The sequence below is a fragment of the Amblyomma maculatum genome, chromosome 1 (genome assembly GCF_055883805.1).
Source record: "Amblyomma maculatum isolate TAMU_Amacu chromosome 1, ASM5588380v1, whole genome shotgun sequence".
In the NCBI taxonomy this organism is placed as follows: Eukaryota; Metazoa; Arthropoda; class Arachnida; order Ixodida; family Ixodidae; genus Amblyomma; species Amblyomma maculatum.
The window spans coordinates 208,792,489-208,812,185 of record NC_139344.1 but is presented as its reverse complement, the minus strand read 5'-3'; the positions used below and the strand labels follow the sequence as shown (position 1 = coordinate 208,812,185).

The following is a 19,697-nucleotide window of genomic DNA, read 5'->3' as shown; positions in this document are numbered from 1 at the left end:
GATTCACTGTCATCCGCGCGTTCTCTTTTTCTTACTTCTTGGTAGCTCTGCCCTTCCTGCGGGTGTTTCCACGGGTTCGAGAGCGCCTGGTTTTCTTGCTGGCCTCCGAAGTACTTCCCGAAGAAGCGCTTGACGAATGACGTCGTCGCTTTGCCGCCCTCTTGCCGTGGCGGCTGCTGCTGCTGCTGTTGCTGGATGATTCTGAAGTTATCGACCTGTGGCGCATGCGGCCGCGGCGCTTTGCAGCGCGGCTGCTACCAGAGGAAGATGACGTCGCACGACTGTGCGAACTAGAGCGACGGCTGCCTCCAGCGTGGCTGTGCGACTTCTGTCGACCTCTTCCCCTGCGCCGTTTGCCACCTACACTGCTACGAGATCGGTGTCGAATATGAGCACGTCGCTTGGTAACGTAGCTGCTGGATGAGGAGGCACCACTGGAGCGGCGTCTCCTGCTCGCCTTCTGTTTATCAACGCCTTTGTTGGCTGCTGATTGGCTCGGCGGCCGGCCCCTTCGGCGGATGGTCGTTGTTTTGGCTTGACCCTTGGACCCTCCGCAGTCGACGCCACTAGGGGGATGTTGAGCTCCCTTCGTCTTTTGGAGAGCTGCCTGTTTCGTGAGTGGAGGAGTGGTTGAGGGTCCAGCGACAAGATCCTTAGGCTCCAGCTTTCCTACGGGGGCTACACCAGATAAAAGCACCACGGTCTGAGCCCGACTTGTACTCGCTTTTTGGAGAGGATCGCTGACGTCGACTGCAGGGGCGTTTTGTTTCTTCATTGCTCGCTTCCGAGGTGCAGTAGCGCGGCTCGTGGTGGCTCCTTGGGCGGTATTGGTCGCCTGGTCTCCAGTGGAAGCTTCTTTGTCCGCGAGCGTTGATTCTCTTTCAAACACTGCCGAGTGTTCTTTCGATCGGTTCTTCTCCGGTTTGGTCTCGTCGCTCGACATATCGCTGTTTAGTTTTCCACCGCGGGCAACTTGGACACTTACGAGCGACGCGTTGGCAATGTTGCAGAAATCGCGATAGGACCAGAGGATTGATTCAGCGTGGTCAAGAATGCTCGGTGGATGCCCAGCCTTCGCCAGACTCTCCAGGTCAACGGGTCTGCGGGGCGCGACTACCTCTGTGGGAGTGTGCCATGGCCGGAGGCACCGTGCTGCTAGGCCTCGTCCACCGTCGAAGGAGGTTCAGGACAGAGCAGCTGGGCTGGCGCAACCGCGGGCGGGCGTGCGAACACGCGAACCACCAGGGTGCTGCTGCACGTGGCACGCGAGCCGAGCTGTCTTCCTCCACGTCTTCTACTGAGGTCAATGCTAAGATATTTTTAAGAACGGCGCAGATATTGCGGGTAAAACAGTAGGCATTGGCTTCACATATGACTAGACAAAGCAATGCTTATTAGAAAGCTTAACTTTTGTTTGTTCGATGCTTCACACACACACACGCACAAAAAAGGAATGATGGCAGATATACTCCAACATAACTAGAACTTGGGAGAGATGGTGCACATAGCGAGATGGTGCAACAACAGATGCTCTGTAGCCTCAGTTTCTCAATTTTATTTTGATGAAATAGAAAGAGTACCAATGTCTTTTTGTCCATGTTATGTCTGCCACTGGACCAGTGCTTCTTTATTTGGCTTTGCAGTAGCATTTGATCGAAAACATAGATTCAACGTATCAGGCATTTATCAACGTATGAGGCAACGTATAAGTAGCATTTGACCGAAAACGTAGATGCAACGTATCAGGCTAAAAATGCCATACCGTCTATAATCGAAGCTCACATTCACACCGACTCTCTAGCGGCTACTAAACAGCTCAAGGGAGTTACAAAAACACTAAGCGTTACCCAGGAGATATATGCTTTAAATAAGAAAACAACAAAACGCGTTCAGGTACATTGGATACAAGAAGACGGTAATAACATAGATCATAAAAACAAAAAACAGATACGCTCATACACCAAGCCCCTAACACGAGTGCCTCTCCTAGAAGCCGCCCATTTGATCCTTGCTCCGCTTTCCCAATCTTAGTATCTGTTATAAGGAAGCATGCACGTGCGCTTATACCACCGTGCACCCTGATAACCTAAAGAGAATGGAGGAGGTGCTCCTTACAAATATTAGAGCTGGGGCGACCCGTATTCCTTCAGTGACGTGCCGATGGGGCTCTGAAGAGGATGCAGTGCAGCGCACATGCCATAAGTGTCCAAGATCAGCTGCTGAGGTGGATCTTCGCCACTTTTTATGGACATGCCCAGGAGTGCAGCCGTCAAGAATAAGACGACTACAAGAGGTTGCACTGCCGGTTACAAATGAGGAGCATTTAAACTTGTGGCTAATGGACAATATTGGGAGTCGGAGCTTGCTCCGGTTCCTTAAAGAAAATAGACTGCATGACCTTTCTTTTAGGTTAAAAGACAGCCTCATTCTATGCCACATGGCAAGCCTGCGATTAAAAAAAAAATAGCTGTGCCGTAAGCTGCTGTGTAGCCACACAACACTCCCGGCTGTTAACCTTCCTTTGGCGTCGCTCGCTTCCATCTTTGTTCTCCCTTTGTCGCTGTTAAGACAGTGAGAACAATGTAGGCAAAACAATAATCAAATAATTGATGCGAGCGAAAGTGACAACAGTCTAAAAAGTGTGAACTGAGCTACGACAGAACGTTGTTGAATACTAATCACAACCATTTTCTAATAACTGAAAGTGCGGCGCAAGTTTAGAAACAACAAATATTCTCAGATCAAAGACTGAGGGCGGCACTAGTGACTAATCAATTCGTCAAGGTTTCGTGAACCCTTGGGGTTGGAAGGCCGCATTTGCCAATGGTTTCCCGGACCTGCGTGAACCATCCGCGTAATTACTTTATACAATTAAAGTTTATTCTCTCTCTCTCAGTTCACGTAATGATCAATATCTTGTGCCTTTGAGGCACAAGATATTGAGCATTAATTAGCTTTGGTTTAGTTCTGGTTAAACACGGATGCTGAAATTTCTTTTGCCTGCCTACGCCTGTGCCCGAATTATGTGGTACACTTATATGCGCCTTTAGGCTTATGACTCGATAGTGTAGGCTAGTCTCCCAGCCCACATATAAGGCCCTGCTTTAACCAAGCCGTATCAACGTGCCTGCGTGGCCTAGGGGTAACGCGAGTGCAAGAGTCCTGGCAGGTTGAGTCTGATATCACCTTCCCATACGAAATGAGAAGCCAACTTGGCAGCTCTTGCCAAGCGTAACATCAGAAGTGAAAAGCGAGGCCATGTCAGCTGCCAGCTACCGACTGCCAGCGCCATGCTCGTAATTTTTCTTGCCCTTTGAGCTTCCCTTTGACCTATGACATTTTATATTGGACCTATGACCTATCACGTGGTCAACCATAGTTGCGTCTATGGTCGACGTGACTACGTTCTGAGGCTTGACCTTCAAGTTGCAGAAGGGCAAACCGACACTGACGCTGAAGGCTCTAGCTGGCTGGCGTAGTAAAGCTTCCGCTTCAATATTCTGGTCAACGGAAGGCGCTCTAGGAACACCACTTGTCCCGCCGCTGGCATAAGCTTCTATAATCTATATGCCAGAGGAAAGGCGGGGGGGGGGGGGGGGGGCGGCATTGAGGGTATCTGTGGCAGCAGCACTTGTTTGCTGCGTCGCGCATATAAGGCCCAATTCGTCTTTCTCATTCATTCTATTCAGCTCCCGTCTGTAAGCGCGCGGCGATGATAGTGGCCCAGTTGAGGACAGTGCATTTTCTTTGCATTTTAATTTTCAGGGAGTGTTTTCATCAGACCTACAACAGGCAGATGACCGACGTTGGACGCGTCATCCTGATCATCTTCGGCAGGCTAAGCCGTTGCCACAGGATGTGCATAGCCAAAAGCCTAACGTATGCAGTCACGGATCCTTATGTTTCAGAGCCAAGTCTTGATGTATCCAACTCAGGGGGGAATGTGGCTCCATACTTACCGGGTCAGCAATGCGAAAACTCTTGTCCAGAGAAGTCAACCGAGAGACCAAGATATCCACTGGCTGCAGAGGGTGCAGCATTCCCTCCTCAAACACGTGCAGTCTTTGCCAAAAGTGTAGAGCCCGGGGGTCTCCTTCCGTGCCACTTTGTGCGGCTTGTAATCCATTTCCAGTGTTCAGAATCTCTTGATGGTAAGAAGATTTTTTGTTCTACACTCTCTTCAACTAATGCTAAATCAGCGCCACCATACGGGTCAAAAGCGGACCCCTTGGGTTCTACACTAAGCGAAAGCTTAGTACTGTGCTAGACTTCATGCCGGAGTCTGGAACTCTCAGCATCACATAACCCACCCGCTTCCCCTCTAGGCCTCAGGTCATCCTATTGAATGAATGAATGAATGAATGAATGAATTTTGAAAAAGGCTGTACCTGCCAGTACGCCGCCCCGACGGAGCACTGCAGGGTGCGTCGGCCTGTGCAGTGTTATTCCTCATAACTAAAGCCTGCCGTTGTTATAACTAATTGCCTTATAATTGTTGCTTTATTAACTACGGGTGGGGGAGAGGGGGAGGGACGTGACGCGTTCACTTGGGGCGCACGACATAAACGAATAAAAGGGAAGCATGACGTACTATAGGGTATACAGTCAGTGCGGAGTTGGCTCTCGACTGGCACGGTGCACACGTGCGTCTCTCCAGGCCGGGAAACGCTCCCAGTACGGGTAATTTCAGAAAGGATGGCCAGTCTCGATGTACTGCGATTACGAGGACAGATCCGAGTGTTCTCCGGTAGATAACTAAGCTACTACCACTCACAAAGTGTGATTACTACATATGCTTCTTTTCCTGTGCAGTTACTGGTGCAAAGTTACTAGTTGTAGCACTGGTTGTTTTTATGATTTCAGTACCATTGATGCCCTCTCAAAGGCCATCAATGGTAACACCAGGCCAAACTTAAAGAGGTGAACAACATGTATCTCAGCTGTGCAAGTTTCACAAACATTGAGAAGCGTCGTGTGCGTTTCAGACGCGAGACCGGGTTGCAGTCATGGTGCTAGAAAATACCCGCCATGTCTGTAAACGTGAGGCTCTTCCTTTTTTTTTTATGAGAATCACGTTCTCATGATCCTACACCGCGTAGCTTAGGGTACAAAAATAAAATAGTATTAGTGCTCAGAACAAGCTTGTGCGTAGTGAATATTTTGTACTCAGGGCCCATGGCGCCTGCACACTGTACGCTGCGTTTACACAACAGCCTCCATATAACACTTTATGTCTCGTTTACCTGGAGTGCTTTTTGTTTCGTACTCATTACTGGAGAACTTATAATTACATTAAAGACAACCCCAGTAAGTGTAGGTGTCCACCCAGGAGACAGATACTGCGTCTTTCCTTTACTCAAAAGGCAAACCAAAATAAAGCTGTTTAACACTTTGCCAAGTTTTGTGCCAGTGTCTCAGGGCCCAACCACCTAACAAACAATTAAAACTAAGCCGAACAGTGCCTTCGAAAGTCTTAATCGGTTTCAGCGAAGTTAAAACCCGGCTAGATTTACGTTCTGTTGAAAGGGCTCCGTTGCCCTGACCTGGCACCACGCCAAATGTCGACAAACGTGTCGGAAAAACACGCACGCTATCGCGTAAACTCTTTGACGGTGCCTAAGATATTTTTGCCGGCATTGTCTTTCTTGCGATCGCACGCGCAACAAGAAAGGAGGTGAAATAGTTGACTGCGACGAATTTCGTCTGGGAGAGTGGGTAGCCAACTACTCGGATGCGCCCACCTGTGGGTCGCTTCCGGGCAGTTTGTTTTTGTCTGCATATATTGGTATTTCGTGTAGGGAAAAAAAGGTAGTTTATAAATATTCGCACTCTTTTCAGAAGTAATTTTAATGCCATTACACTTCCGGAACAGCAACTGGTAAGCTAATTTAACTATACGTGCATGATTATGAGAAAGTTAATTATGAGATTTCATGATATTCTTCACATGTAATTTCGTCGTGATAATTTGGGACGACCGGAAGTAGAGGTTAAATATCCAGAACACTGAGTCTAACCCGGTAAACAGCTATAATGTGAAAGAAACAACGATGCCATCAAACGGACGTGGTTTATTTACTAATTTTGAAAACGAATTTTGATGCTTTGCCGTACCAATATTCCAGTCGGACATCCCAGAGAGGGTTAGTTTTTCCCCAGCTTAAGTCCCAGAAAACTGGTTGCCAGTCTAGTTGGATCTAACTTGGGCAGCTTGTATAACTCTTCCTGCTTGTTCCTCTGGAGGTATGCGATGGCATACCATGTAAACCAAACAGTATTTTTACCACAAGTCACAAGCCTGATCCCTAATGGTTGTGTATCTTGCCATGCTTCGTGTTATTTCCCTTCCTTATGTTATATAGATTTTGTCCATGCCGCCCTATTTGCTTCCAGCCGCGCGTCCGGATTTTCTTACTTCTTGGCTGCCCTGTCCTTCCTGCGGCTGCTTGCGCGGGTCCCAGTACGCCTGGGTTTCTTGCGGAACATCGAACTGTTTCCCGAAGATCCGCTTGAAGAACTAGTATGTGGTTATCTTCATTATGCATTTAAAAGGAAGGAAAATGTGTTTGCCAGCCCCGGTGTCTGCTATCTGATATCTGAAGCATTAAGCTGGGGCGGCGGAAATAAAGGGAAAGTGAGGAAGCGTAGACGAAGTAAAAGAAGTGAACGATGGGGAGAAAGGGCAGGGTAGGTAAAAAGAAAAAAAATAAATATATACCCTACGGCACAATGGACAGTAGTTTCCTAGAGGTTGTCGTTCCCCAGTGAGCGATCGGCCGCTGTGAATGCACTCACCTCTTGCGATGCGTCTGTCGGGGTTGCTGCATCCGGAGGTGGTCGTCGATTACCGCGCGCACGTCCTCCAAAGTGAGCGGCTCGCCGCTCGGAGGCAGTTCATGTGCTGCGGCCGCGACCTCGTCGGCGCGTTCATTGCCCTTGATGCCGCAGTGACCGGGGATCCACTGTGCCCGTATAGCGCAGCCACGTTGTGCCAAGCGCTCGAGGCGTGCGCGAATCTGGCACAGCAGCGTAGTTCCCCGGCCGGTCATTCGAAGGCGGCTGAGGGCGAGGCTAGAGTCGCATAGCACGGCACACCTGGGTGGCGGCGGAGTTCAAGGAGTAGATCCAGGCCTAGGCGTAGACCCAGCAGCTCCGCCGTTGTGGAAGAACCCAGGAATGGCACGTGCGTCTGTCTGTGCAGTTGCAGGGAGAGGATGGTAGCCGCCACTGTTAGCGAGCAGCTATCTCTGGCCACGGAGCCGTCGGTGTAAACGAGGAGGTGGTGTTGCAGTTCCTCGTAGATGACGGCTCCGGTGGCTACTGCACTGCGCAGAGCGGTGTGGGGCGTTTCCCCGCGATGCCGACGATCTCTCGCTGAACCTCCGTAGCAGCGGGCCAGGGCGAGCAGAGACCGTAGGAGGGCGTTGCACTGGGGAGCTGCTCGTACTCGAGCAGCGCCGCTCCGATGCGGGAGTGGCAATGTTGTCGCAACCGCTGCAACAGCGGACCGCCTTCCGCTGTGCGCTGGAGGCGATCGATGTGTCGGAGCGCCCGCCGCGTGGCCTGAAGTTGTAATGGCCACGCGCCTGCATCGGCAATAGTAGTTGCGCATTGAGAGTTCTGAGGAAAGCCGAAGCAGATGCGGAGCGCCTTGCGATGCTTAGCCTCCAGCTTCCTCCAGCATGGTTTGCGCAGCGTGACGAGAGGTAGAGCATACAGAATTGCCCCCACAGCCGCGGAGTTGTACAGCCGCAGCGCGGCTTGCTGAGAGATGCCCTGGCCTCGTGCAGTGAGCCTGTGCACGGCGGCGGTGGTTCTTTTCATCGGCAGACAAGCCTTTGTCGCCGCGGGTCGGAAGGAAAGGCGGTGGTCTATGTCGAGCCCCAGGAAGCGCACCGAACGTCGCAACGGCAAGAGGATCCCGTCCAGTGTGAGCGACAGTGGTCGCTTGCGCGAGCTCGGAACACAGGCCATTGCGACGGACTTGTCCGCGCTGAGCGAGAGACCTAGGCCGCGCAAACAGTCACTAACCGCCGTCAGAACTCCCTGCAGGAATGCGCGCACGCGCGCCGTCTCGCCCGGCGGTCTCAGGCACCACAGAGCAATGTCATCTGCGCATATGGAGATGTACACATGATGCCGGGTGCCTGCAGGCAGGCAGTTCGCCCCCCCCCCCCCGATATCGCCACATTGAACAGAAAAGGTGACCGGACAGAGCCCTGCGGACAGAGCACTGGGCGAGGCGCCCAGAGAGCTCCTCCTACGCGAAAGCGCATGGAGCGCACCTGCAAAAAGCTCCGAACGTATTGCAGCAAGCGACCGCCCACGCCAGCCCTCTCAAGCGTCACGAGAATGGGAGCGCGGCCGACATTTTGAAACGCGCCCGACACGTCCAGCAGTAGAAGCAGTGCAATCTGTCTCCCTGCCTTCCAGTGCTCGAGTTCGCTGACAACATCGGAGATGGAATTCGCAGTGCACCGCATTCCGCGGAAGCCCGTCTGCCGCCCATCAAACAAATCTCCCGCCATATCCCGCTCGTTAAGGCACTGTAAAGCCATGTATTCCATGAGCTTACCGGCTGCAGATGTTAGCGCCACTGGATGGTAACCCGCGATCTGGGTTGGTGGGCGTCCTGGCTTGAGGATGGGACAGACGACCGCCTTGTGCCAGTCCTCTGGGAGGGTCCTGCGTTCCCACACCAGGTTGATCTGCTGCAGGAGAAGCAGGCGTTGATCCGCGTCCAGGTCGCGCAGCATCTGGTAGGTCAACCCATCCAGCCCTGGCGCCGAGCGATAGTGGCAGCGCTGAAGTGCGTTGTTGAGCTTCGTCACTGTGAAGGGGGCATCACAGGGGCCGTCAGGGGTAGGGGCGCTGGCGTCGTCTCCGGGGCTCGCAGGTGCAGCTTGGCTGCCTGCGTTCGCGGGGCTTTGCGGCGCAAAGCGGTCCGCAAACCGTCCAGCTAGCTCCTCATTGCTAAGGCCGCTCGAGATGTCAAGAGCGGCCAGCGGCTGCGGGTTCGCTTGTGCCGCCTCGCTGCCGCGTCCAGCTGGTTGTATACCGTCCAGTCAGAGGGTCGGTACGTTCGCCACACTCTCCGCTCAGCTTAGTTGCATTTTTCGCTCAAGTCGAGCAGCTTGTTTTTGGGCGTTGGTTGTCCTGCCCGAACCTCTACGCGGCGAGTGGCTGCGAGCGCGCTACGGACGAGACTGGAAAAGAACTCCGCACCGGACGTAGCGGCGGACTCTATTTCGCTGCGGAAGCGGCTTCAATTGGCGGGGTATGTGCGCGCAGCGGGCTCGATGAGGATGGAGAAGAGGTCGGAGCCCCAGAGCGATGGTGAACGATGCCAGGTCACCTCGATGCCTCTAGATGCGAAAGTAGCGTCGATGCAAGAGCTGGGCGTGCCGCATCATGGGCAGGTGGGCTCGTCGGTGTTGAAGGGAGTGAGTCCCAGCTGCGTCGCCGTGGCGTGTAGCTCATCTCCTGGCGCGGTGTTCCTGGCACTGCCCCACGCACAATGGGGAGCGTTGAAATCGCCGAGAATGATTAGGCGAGAGGCGCAACAAAGGAGACGGCCACAAAGCACTGGGCGTTCCACTGCACAGCTGGGCGCGCATAAATACAGGCCACCGACGTGTCAATACCGCCAACCCGGACTGTAACCAGCACGCACTCCTGCGCGTCACTCGTTGCCGCCGCCGTGTCAACGAGGACGTATCGAACGTCGCACCGCACGAACAACGCGGTCTCCCTGGCTTGTGCTATGGGTCACAGCATGGCATTGCTGCGCAGGGCCCCTCCTCGCAAGATGTTGGAGAGTGGTATCCAACGTATCCAGGTAGCCGCATTTGGGGCTCCCCCTCTCATACTCGAACGTACGTCTCCTGCAGCGCGACAACCTCAGGTAAATGGGTTGAGACTCGGGTGCGAAGCTCCGCGTATCGCGTCGCAAGAGAGCCTACGTTCTATAAATAAAAAGACTAGCGCAAATAACATAGACACAGACATAGGAGTAGACGGGACGAGCGCTCGTCCTGTCTACTCTTATGTCTGTGTCTATGTTATTTGCGCTAGTCTTTTTGTTTATGACACACCAACTAGCCCAGCTTTCTGCTTTGAGCCTATGTTCCACTGCAGGATGGAAGGAATGCGGGGTGGGGCTCGGCGACTAGCCATGGTGCTGGACCGCTAGGGTACAGGCTCCTGCTGCTTCTAAGCAGAGTTGCCTGCCAGGGGATCCCTCCGGGAAAAGGGACGAGACTGCTAGGATGGCGTTGAGCAGCTTCAAGATCAGCTGGTCCCGCGCGTCCGGAGGGGGGCGGGCGTGATCCACTGTGGCGCGAGCACCGCTCCGGGAGGGCGCATGTTGTTGCTGCCGCTGATTCTCGCGTGGACTCTGTTGATGGCTGGGGGGCTGGTCCTGCTGGCGCCATCCCCGCTGCTTCTGTCGGGCCCGAGCTGCTGCCACTGCTCCTCAGGCTACCGCTGTTTGTCGCCACTGGACGCCACCTGCACATAACTGCGGGAGGGCGGATGTGCGCCAGTCGGCCCAATCTCCTCGCGAACCACCGCTCGCACTGCCTGCCGGGAGAGGGGGACAGCTGAGATGGCTGGAATGGTGACAACATGGCGCTCCCCCTGCCATGCTGGACAGGCGGGGTCCGTGGCTGTATGGCTGCCGCCGCAGTTAGAGCACCGGGGCTTTGCGCATTCGCAGCCAGCACTCGGATGGGGCCCTCTGCAACGCGCGCAGCGCTTGGCCACACCACATGTCTTCGTGGCGTGCGCCAGGTTGCAGCACCGGGCGTACTGAAGCGGACGCGGGCGGCACGGCCGGACCACCAGCACTCGGCCATGCATCCTGATGTGTGACGGCGGGACATGTGCAGCAAAGCGCACCTTAAGAGTGCTGGCAGTCAAGGTGGCCGCCTTCACCACCACCGCGGAGTCGACAGCAACGAGGGACTGCTGGGCCGTGCGGTGGGTGTCCACGCCAAAGACGAGCCCACTGCTCTTATTAAGTGGGGTCGTCTCCTTGGCTCGCACGGCCAGGCCACGGATGGTAGTAGTGGCTAGGAGGGCGTTGAATGTGCCCTGATTGCCCACGCCCATGGCGACCACGTTGCGGCGCGTGTTGACGTGCACCGCAAGGACCCCAAGACGCGGACTCACGTCCTCAGCCAGCTCCCAACCCTGTTCCTTGGTTAGGCCGGAACCGTGGTTGGCTGGACGGAACAAGATGGTCTTGTGTAGGGTTGCGGTGGGAGCCACGACAGCAGCCGCTGCGTTGTGGAGGGCTGCCTGGCCTTTCTTCTGCGCCCGCGAGGTCTGCACCCTCCAGGGCACCAGGTTGGTGGGCTCCACTGCTGCCTGTTCAGCTGGACGGGGCACCTGCAAGCACAAGCAAGGGACCCGCGCGGGGTCGGCCACTCGAGCAGACAGCGCGCACTCTCCAGGACTGTGGCGGGCCAGGCCGTTGCCCTCGCTTGGGTTGACTCCGCCGATGGCATCCGTCTGCTGCGGGGTGGACCGTCTGCCCGATCAGACGACTCGCGCGGGTCAGCAGGCCGATGCCATGCGCCTGGCACTTTTGTGATGGTCGCGCCGCTCCCTGCGACGTTGACACTAGGGGGCCATCTATGTTGGTCCCGTCAGACCGGCCTGATCCAGCGCCGACCCACTCAGCGAAGGAGGCGCTGACTGCGCCTGCGGTCTGGTACCTGCTCCCGCGTCAGGAGATGACTCTTGCCCTGTTGATAGAGGGGGTGAGAAGGATGCGCAGGGAAGAGGCCCAATTGCCTATCTTTTGGCCTCAGAGGCTGAGTCAACGCTACAATGACGCTACGGGAGACATGTTGCTCCGGCCTCGACGATCACCGCCTCTTTTGCAGCGAGGAGGTATCCATGTCAGCGACGGCTTCCTCGTCGCCACCTGCCACCATGTTGGCTCCCTCCACAGATACCACGATGGATGGTGGCTCCAGTGGGTCTGCGGAACCGCCGCGCGAGGCCCCGTTGACAGTGTCGCTCAGCTCCACGTGTGCCTGCCTCTTGGCAATTCCATCAGAGCCGGCAGCCCTCACATGAAACGCAGGGTGCCTTAGCAGCCTCCGCTGAGTTTGTCGCCAGCATCCGCTGCTGGGCCTCGATCAGCAAGCGCTCCACCAGATCCGAGCGTCGCTCGGACACCTGGCGGCATGCGCTGAGTGCTTGCCTCGCCATGGCAGTCGCCGCTTTCGTCGTCCTGGCCCTGCCACGCACCGCCACCGGAGGGTCCATGGCTAGAAAATTATAGCGGGTTCGCTGCTCCTTGGGCTGCGTCCGGGCGTCGGGGAAACTGCCCGGCGCTCGGACACGTGCTTCTTCGCCGACGAAGGGGAGAAACGAGCGCCCGCTCTCTAACGCGGTCAGAGGCGACCTCCTGAAGAACGGCGTCGACGCCTTTCTGCCTTCATGCCATGGCTGCTGCTGGATGAGCGTGAGGTTGTCGACCGATGGCGTCTCCGGCCACGGCGCCTCGAAAAACGGCTGCTGCTAAAGGAAGATGAGGATGCACGACGGCGCGACCTGGTGTGGCGCCTCCTTTCAACTCAGCTGTGCGACTTGTGTGGCCCTCTTCCCCTGCGCCTTTTTTTTTTCACTCGCGTTGCTACCCGATTGGTGGCGGTAACGAGTACTTCGGCGGCTGCCGGTTAGGGAGGCCCTCGTTGAGAGACGTGTCCTCATCGTGTTCGGCTTGTCCACGCTGCAGCTCGCTGCCGATGCGCTTGCAAAGTGGCCCTTTCTACGGGTAGTCACCGTCTTGATCCGAGCACTGGACCCGACTCAGTCGACACTGCTAGGCAGATGTTGAGCGCCTTTAGTCTTCTGGGGAGCTGCCCGTTTTGGCAATGGAGTCGTACCTGCTTGTCTAGCGGCAAGATGCCTAGCTTCCTCTTTTCCGTAGGGGCATGAGATGCGCTTACCTCGTTCTGGACTCGACTGCGATTTTCTAATTGTTTGACCCCGCTGAGATCAACTGCAGACGCGGTATACTCTTTCTTCGATGCTGGTCTTTTAGGTGCAGTAGCGCGGATCATGGTGGCTTTTTGATGGCTCACCGTGGTATGAGTGCGACTTGTACTCGCTTTCTGGTTGACATCGGTGACGACTGCAGACGGAGCCTTTTCTTTTTTCGAAGCTCGCCCCCGAGGTGCGGCAGCGCGGCTCGGGGTGGATTCTTGGTTGGCGTTGGCGACCTCGTCTCCAGGGGAAGTTTCTGTGTCCGCGAGCGTTGCTTCTCTTTCTGATGTTGCCGAGTGTTCCTTCGACGTTTTCTTCACCGGCTCGGTCTCGACACTCTGAAAACCGCTGCTTAGGTTTTCTTCGCCTACAACTTGAGCACTTAGGAATGATGCTTTGGTAGCGTTGCGCACACTGCGGAAGGAACGGGGGTCTAAAACAGCTTGCTATTGAGCTGGTTTGATGGCAGGCCCTCCAGATCCAGGGTTCCTCGTGCGCAGCTGCCTCTGTGTCAGGGTGTCATGGCCGGGGGTGCCGTAGTGCTAGACCTGGTTCATAATCTAAAAAAGGTTTCGGAGAGACCATCGGGGCCGGCGCTACTTCGGGCGACCGAGCGATCGGGCGCGCCGTCAGGGCGCTTCTTCTTCTTCTGCCTTGATTAATGGCACATACCCATGAAGGGGGATTGGCCAGGGTTCAATGTAGACTGCCAAATGTCCTACAGATACTGAATTAGAGCATTAAATTAATTATAAACTACACAAAAACAAGACTTAAGATCACAAAATTTAATGAAAGGAAAACAAAAATGGGGAGCAAAAATTTGGAAGTTTGTAAATTTGGAATACAATTAGCTAGGGAATCTGTCCGTAACTGTGATGTAGTTATGTAAATACTTACAAATTTGAGGCAACGCAAATCGTTTCACACTCGCATCGAAGGAGAGTAGAGGCGGGACCGACAACGTAAATCCCAATTGTGCTATTGGAATTTCTAAATGCTCCCTATCCTCTGATGTGAAAACCTTCGGCAAGCGAGAAGGAAATGTTCACTGTTTTCAATCTCACCGCAAGCCTCACAAAGGTTTGTGGGGCTGAACCCGCATCTACATAAGTAAAGATTTAGGCGGGGGATCCTGCATCGCATGAGAGTCAGCGTTACTTCATACTGCCGTTATTTATATAAACCAACTTTCCACGTGTACATGAGATGTTGGTAGTTTGCTATACATAACAAGGGATCATTGCATGAGGCGGCTATTTAATGATAGCGCTGAAAATGGGACATTCCAGAAATGATGATCGCGTTGCATAATTGAAACTGGTAGTCGTGGTATTTGCATACCTGTAGTTAACAGCGATGCCCTTTCACTTGGACAAATAATGCTTTCTTATCTTCAGCGCACAATGCGTGTTTTTAATTTGAACAGAAAAGCGGGCTCCATTTACTTATGTTCATTCACAAATAACAGGTGCCTCAAGGGCTGATTTATCGATCCATTCTGGGAAATACCGTAATGACCTGGGACTCAGATGAAGCATATTTCTTTCCCCCATCTCGGTATGAAATATTTTAGTGAGCGGCTCAAAAGAGCATCTCGTGTTCACTCCAATGACAACAAAACAGAAACACAGTATGATCAAAATATTTTTGACTGATTGCAGGGAACTTTTAAAAGTGCAAGCTCAATCGCCATAAAGTCTGCTAAAACGATCGGTGTGTAATCCGGGACGCGCACCGGAAAACTCCAGGAAAGAGACTCCGAAAGAATTCCAATCGCTGACTTCTGAGCGGTCACAGACGCATCAGTGGGAATTACAATGTGATCCGGGACCTTTTCAAGGTGATCACATAGGAGACTGAATATTAGACTTGGAGGTAAGGACTTCACATTAGATGGAAATACAGAATCAAAATTGATATCCACAATGAACGTTGTGTAACCAATAGGACATATAGAAACGAGGTCCTCAGCAATGTTTGCTAAAATCTCTGCGTGAAAACAACCTAGAGTATGCAGAACCTGGGCCACTGGTGAGTGAGAAAGAGGGCTGGTCATGTCATCTGTATACATATACAGTGACACCAGGATGAGCCGGAATATCACACATCAATATATTAAAAAAGGAGTGGCGAGAGCACAGAACCCTGGGACACTCCTCTTGTCTGTGCATAGGTACCTGAGACAACGAAGCCATCAGTGCAAAAAAATTTCGTCCATTCAAAATTTCACCGATCCCCGCATAAATATATAAAATGATGGACGTTTTTTCATTTATTTGACCACACCTTTCATCCTTCATAACTTTGTTTTTATGCCCTGAGGCAATAAACATCGCAAAAAAAAAGATAACTTGTTGAGTAGAATGTAATGCTTAATGCCTTGGCAATATCGAGCGTCACTGATGCTGGTACCTCATTGCTGCACATAGTAAGGTGAATTCTGCTTTATAAATCTACATGAGCCAATCCTATCGAGCATCCATGGCGGAAGCCAATCTGGGCAGAACTCAGAGCATTGATCTCATGCTTTGAGAGGCGGCCATGCGCCATTCTTTCTATTAATTTTACCAGGTTTGAAGTCAAAGCAATCGGCCGAATGTTTTCAACATGAATTTATTTCTCAGGGTCTTTAAAGAATAATGTAATTTTCGCCACTTTCCAGTCGTGCGGCAACTATGTAGCTTCTAATGATTCATTGACCAGATCCAGGAGGTCCTGAGTGAACTATTGTGCTAAACGTTTGAGCACATCTACTGTAACCTCGTCCCAACCTGTATCCGAGAGTTCCATGGAAGAAATTATAGTTCTGACCTTCCAACCTCAACATAGTCGGAGCAAGGAATGGGGGCGTGCAAATGAACTCTGCACTGCTCCTGGAAACGTAATGCTAGCTCTTGTGCAATGCATTGGACCTCATCCTTTGCCCTCTGTGGAGACAACACCGCCGAAATGAATTACCTGAAAAACATGTTAGTTCCTATTTCGCTCCATAAAAGGATACAAAGCCTTCTTGTGTTTTGGGTTTGACAAATAAGTATTGAAATTTTGGTTGTGCTCGTCTTTTGCCTGTGCTATAGCTCTTTTAAATGACGCCGAACTCATCGCTTTATTTTCCCTTTGGTGTCTTCCTCTGCTCCGCTGCTGCGCTCTTCACATCGTCGTCATCTTCGCTACTTCACACTCGGCTATGACTGCGGTCCTGAAATGCTGCGCCACCACCGCATCGCCCTTGGCGATGAAAGATCCCTTCCATTTTGTGTCTCCATCTCCATGAGATGGCTTCGTGCCTTACGCCGTCGTCTCATCTCTCGCGCATACGGCGTTTCTTTTTTTCTCTTTTCTTTTTTTTTTTTTGGGGGGGGGGGGGGGGGCTGTCCTCCTGCGTAGTCAGAATGATGTTATTATCGATAATCCTGGTGCGCTGCTCTTTAAGAGGGGACGTGTTGAGCGTTGGTAGAACTGACTGCTTTCCATTTGCAGCTCGAGGTCCTTCAGGACCATCGAGCGGTACACTCAGATAGCGTGCATGAAGAGCGAGGCTCTCGTGAACGTCTAACTTCTGCTGATGTTGCACGCAGAGTCGCCACTGGGGTGTTACGCCAAGGCCTTTTTGAGGGTCATGTTCATATGACTTCCTCCAATCGTTTGGGCACCACACAAAGAAGATTGCTTTTCTCTTTCCACAATAATCCTCGTCTGTGGATATGGCACCCAAAGGGAAGCGATATGGCAAATCCCGTGTGAGTTTATGTACACCAGTCAGCAGTCAAAACTTCTTGAAAAGCAGAGCCAGGACCACACACAGGCAGCAGTACGAAGCTACACGCAACACAGATTCTAGCCAGATACCCTCTGCGGTGCGTTTATATATTATACATATGCACACTAGGCTAATTATGAAGTCACTGCTTAGTGATCCTGGTGAGAAGCAGTACAATACTCTTGAGACACATACCAGCATAAAATCTGCACGTTCAATTCTCAAAAGTGTCCGCAGCATTCTCTTTCTCTCTCATTGCAGTGTAAAACCGACGCACACTACAATACGCACCTTACAAAACACCCCTTGAAACATTCGCCAAAGCGCTCTCTATGCAGCCGTTTCACAAGGTAAATTGCAGCTATGCACAAAAATTGGTGTATGCCAACGGCTTTTAAGCTCATGCAGATGATTCACCCATTCAAAAGCGAAAAAAAAAAGAAAATAAAGCCATATAAACCTCTTGCAGCATATGTCGTCCCCCGACTTTTATTTCTCTCAACGTACAAAATAAATTTGAGTGCACTTCTCTCCTTGGTATAAAAATACAGTTCTTTTGCATCCATCGCACCACCCCCCCCCCCCCCCCAGAAAAAAAAAAAAAAAAAAAAAAAAGAACCTTTGCATACCCCACGGTGCTTTCCACTAATCACAGGATTCTTATGGCGAAATGACATCCGCAGAAGGGGAGGGGAAAAAAAAGGTACACCGTTCTTTCTTTAATCCCAGCGAGGAAAGGCTTGCAGATGATGTTTCTCTTTCTTGGTAAGGTTTGCATTTCTCCTTTTGCCGGGGAATGAATGCACCAGCAGGTCACATAAAGTCACGCACACACACACACACACAAAAAAAAAGTGGAAGAAAGGAGAAAGCGTACGTTGGGGAACACAGAAGAGTGCAGGAAAGGAAAAAAAAAAAAAGCTAGGCACACCTGGGTGGTCAGAAGGCAAAGAATACACTGACAGGAACACACCACTGCAGCATGCACTCCTTCAAGCCTGAAGTTGATTGCCGCTGTCGCTGTTATTGCATGCAGAGTCAAAATGCACAGTTCTTCGTAATCTTAACCTTCTCTCGTTGCTTCTCTAGCACAAAACTTCAGCATCTCCCTCACTTTAGTGATTTTGTAGTCTGATGCCCATGGACTTGTTACGAAAAATAGCTGGAAGGGGCGCCCTGAGACCGTTTCTGGAGTTGATCGTAGGTGAATTTAACAAATGTGTCGTACTGCTCTGCAAGCTTGGCGGCGAGCACGTTTTCGTAGTCTTCTTGTATCTGCCTTTCGTACTCTTTCATCCTGCGCTCACAGATGAGCCCCACCTGGCGAAATGTGAGCAGGGGCTGGGCGGGGAAGACCGCCGGGGAACGGCCTTCGGGTGGGCCGGTGCGCTCTGCATCCTGGAGGTAGAACTGTTGGCGCCCCTGCAGTTGCCGCATCTCTTCATGAGCATTGGCAGCGTCTGAAGTCGGCTTTGGTGGTACGTCGCCGAATGGCGAGGGATTGAATTGGTGCGCCCCTGTTGTGGGAGCTGGCGGGCCGACATTCAAAGGCACACTTCTTTGCCTCTTCGGCGATCCTCCGTTCGGACTGTGCAGGGAATCCTCGTCGTGCGGTCGCTTTAATGTCGGGTGTGACATCCTGCACTCGTAAGCCTAACCACAGAAGATTCCTTCTTCGACGCTTGCTGGCTTCTGAGGCGGCTCTCGAACCGCTCCGCAGCACGAGAGTTCCTGCGCTTTTCAATTCGTCGTTGTCTTCCCTACTTCACTATAAAATAGCTTTTATAGCTTTTCTAGATGTAAAAGTTGCATAGGTTTATTGAGTAAAAATATTATGCACAGGAAAATTTCAGTGTGCAAACAGTATGCGGCTCCAGACATTCTAGCTTTTTAAATGAAAAAAAAAAAAGACTTTTCTATCTATTGCGATATAGTTCTTTTTTTCATGAAAGAAGATCGCAGGTCTCCTTCAGAAGGTCGTTAGAGCAGCAGGGAGAGCTCAACTTCTAATAGTCGGTGACTTTAACGCCCAACATACCGCACGGGGCTACAGAAAATGCAGTACCAAAGGAACCAAAATTTGAATTGCAGCACAAAATCTTGGCCTCTCTTTTCTCAATGACACGCAAATTGCCACAAGAATAGGTAATAGTGTCAGTACCGATACATCTCCAGATCTCACGCTGTCTAAAAACATTGGGGATATTCGATGGTGCAATACGGGTGTCCCACTTGGCAGTGATTATTATATTACCTCAACCGCTTTCCAAATCCAAGCCAACAAGCCCCCCAAAACTATCACCAAAATTACGGATTGGGACGAATTTCGCAAACTTCGGGAGCAAACCGCTCCAACCGACATCTCTAACCTGTAGAAATGTATCTCTGTTCTTACCTCAAATGTAGAACATGACACTTGAATGGCACCTGCGTCTGCAGAGCAACGTACCACGGACAATAAATTACTCCACATGAGGGAAGCGCACGCCGATCTTCTTAGACGCTGGAAAACAGCGCAACAACAGGACACTACGTGTAAAAATTGCTCACTTAGAAAGGGAGATTGAGCTGTACTTTCTTGAATTGGAAAAGCAACAGTGAGGCCAAATTTGCGATAGCATTAATGGACAGCTAGGCACCAAAAAGACGTGGCTCCTACTTAGGCACCTTCTAGACCCCAGTATCACTAAATCGGCTCAAAAAGATCAATTGGTTCGACTTGTACGCCAGTATCCGGGCACACAGGACGCACTCATTAATGAACTCCAACAACGATATGTAAACACCACAGACAATGGACCGCTGCCAGACTACATTGGGTTGGATAAGCGTATCTCGACAGGGACATCGAGGATGCAGAAGTCTGGCACGCGCTGGTTCAACTGCGCACAGGAACAGCGCCTGGAACGGACGGACTAACCAATAAAGTTAT

General features: G+C 52.0%; 1 pseudogene; it reads right to left on the bottom strand.

Annotated features, from left to right (window-relative positions):
• Nucleotides 1-17,914: 17,914 nt before the first annotated feature.
• Nucleotides 17,915-18,403, bottom strand: LOC146205477 (akirin-2 pseudogene; annotated as a pseudogene).
• Nucleotides 18,404-19,697: the final 1,294 nt, after the last annotated feature.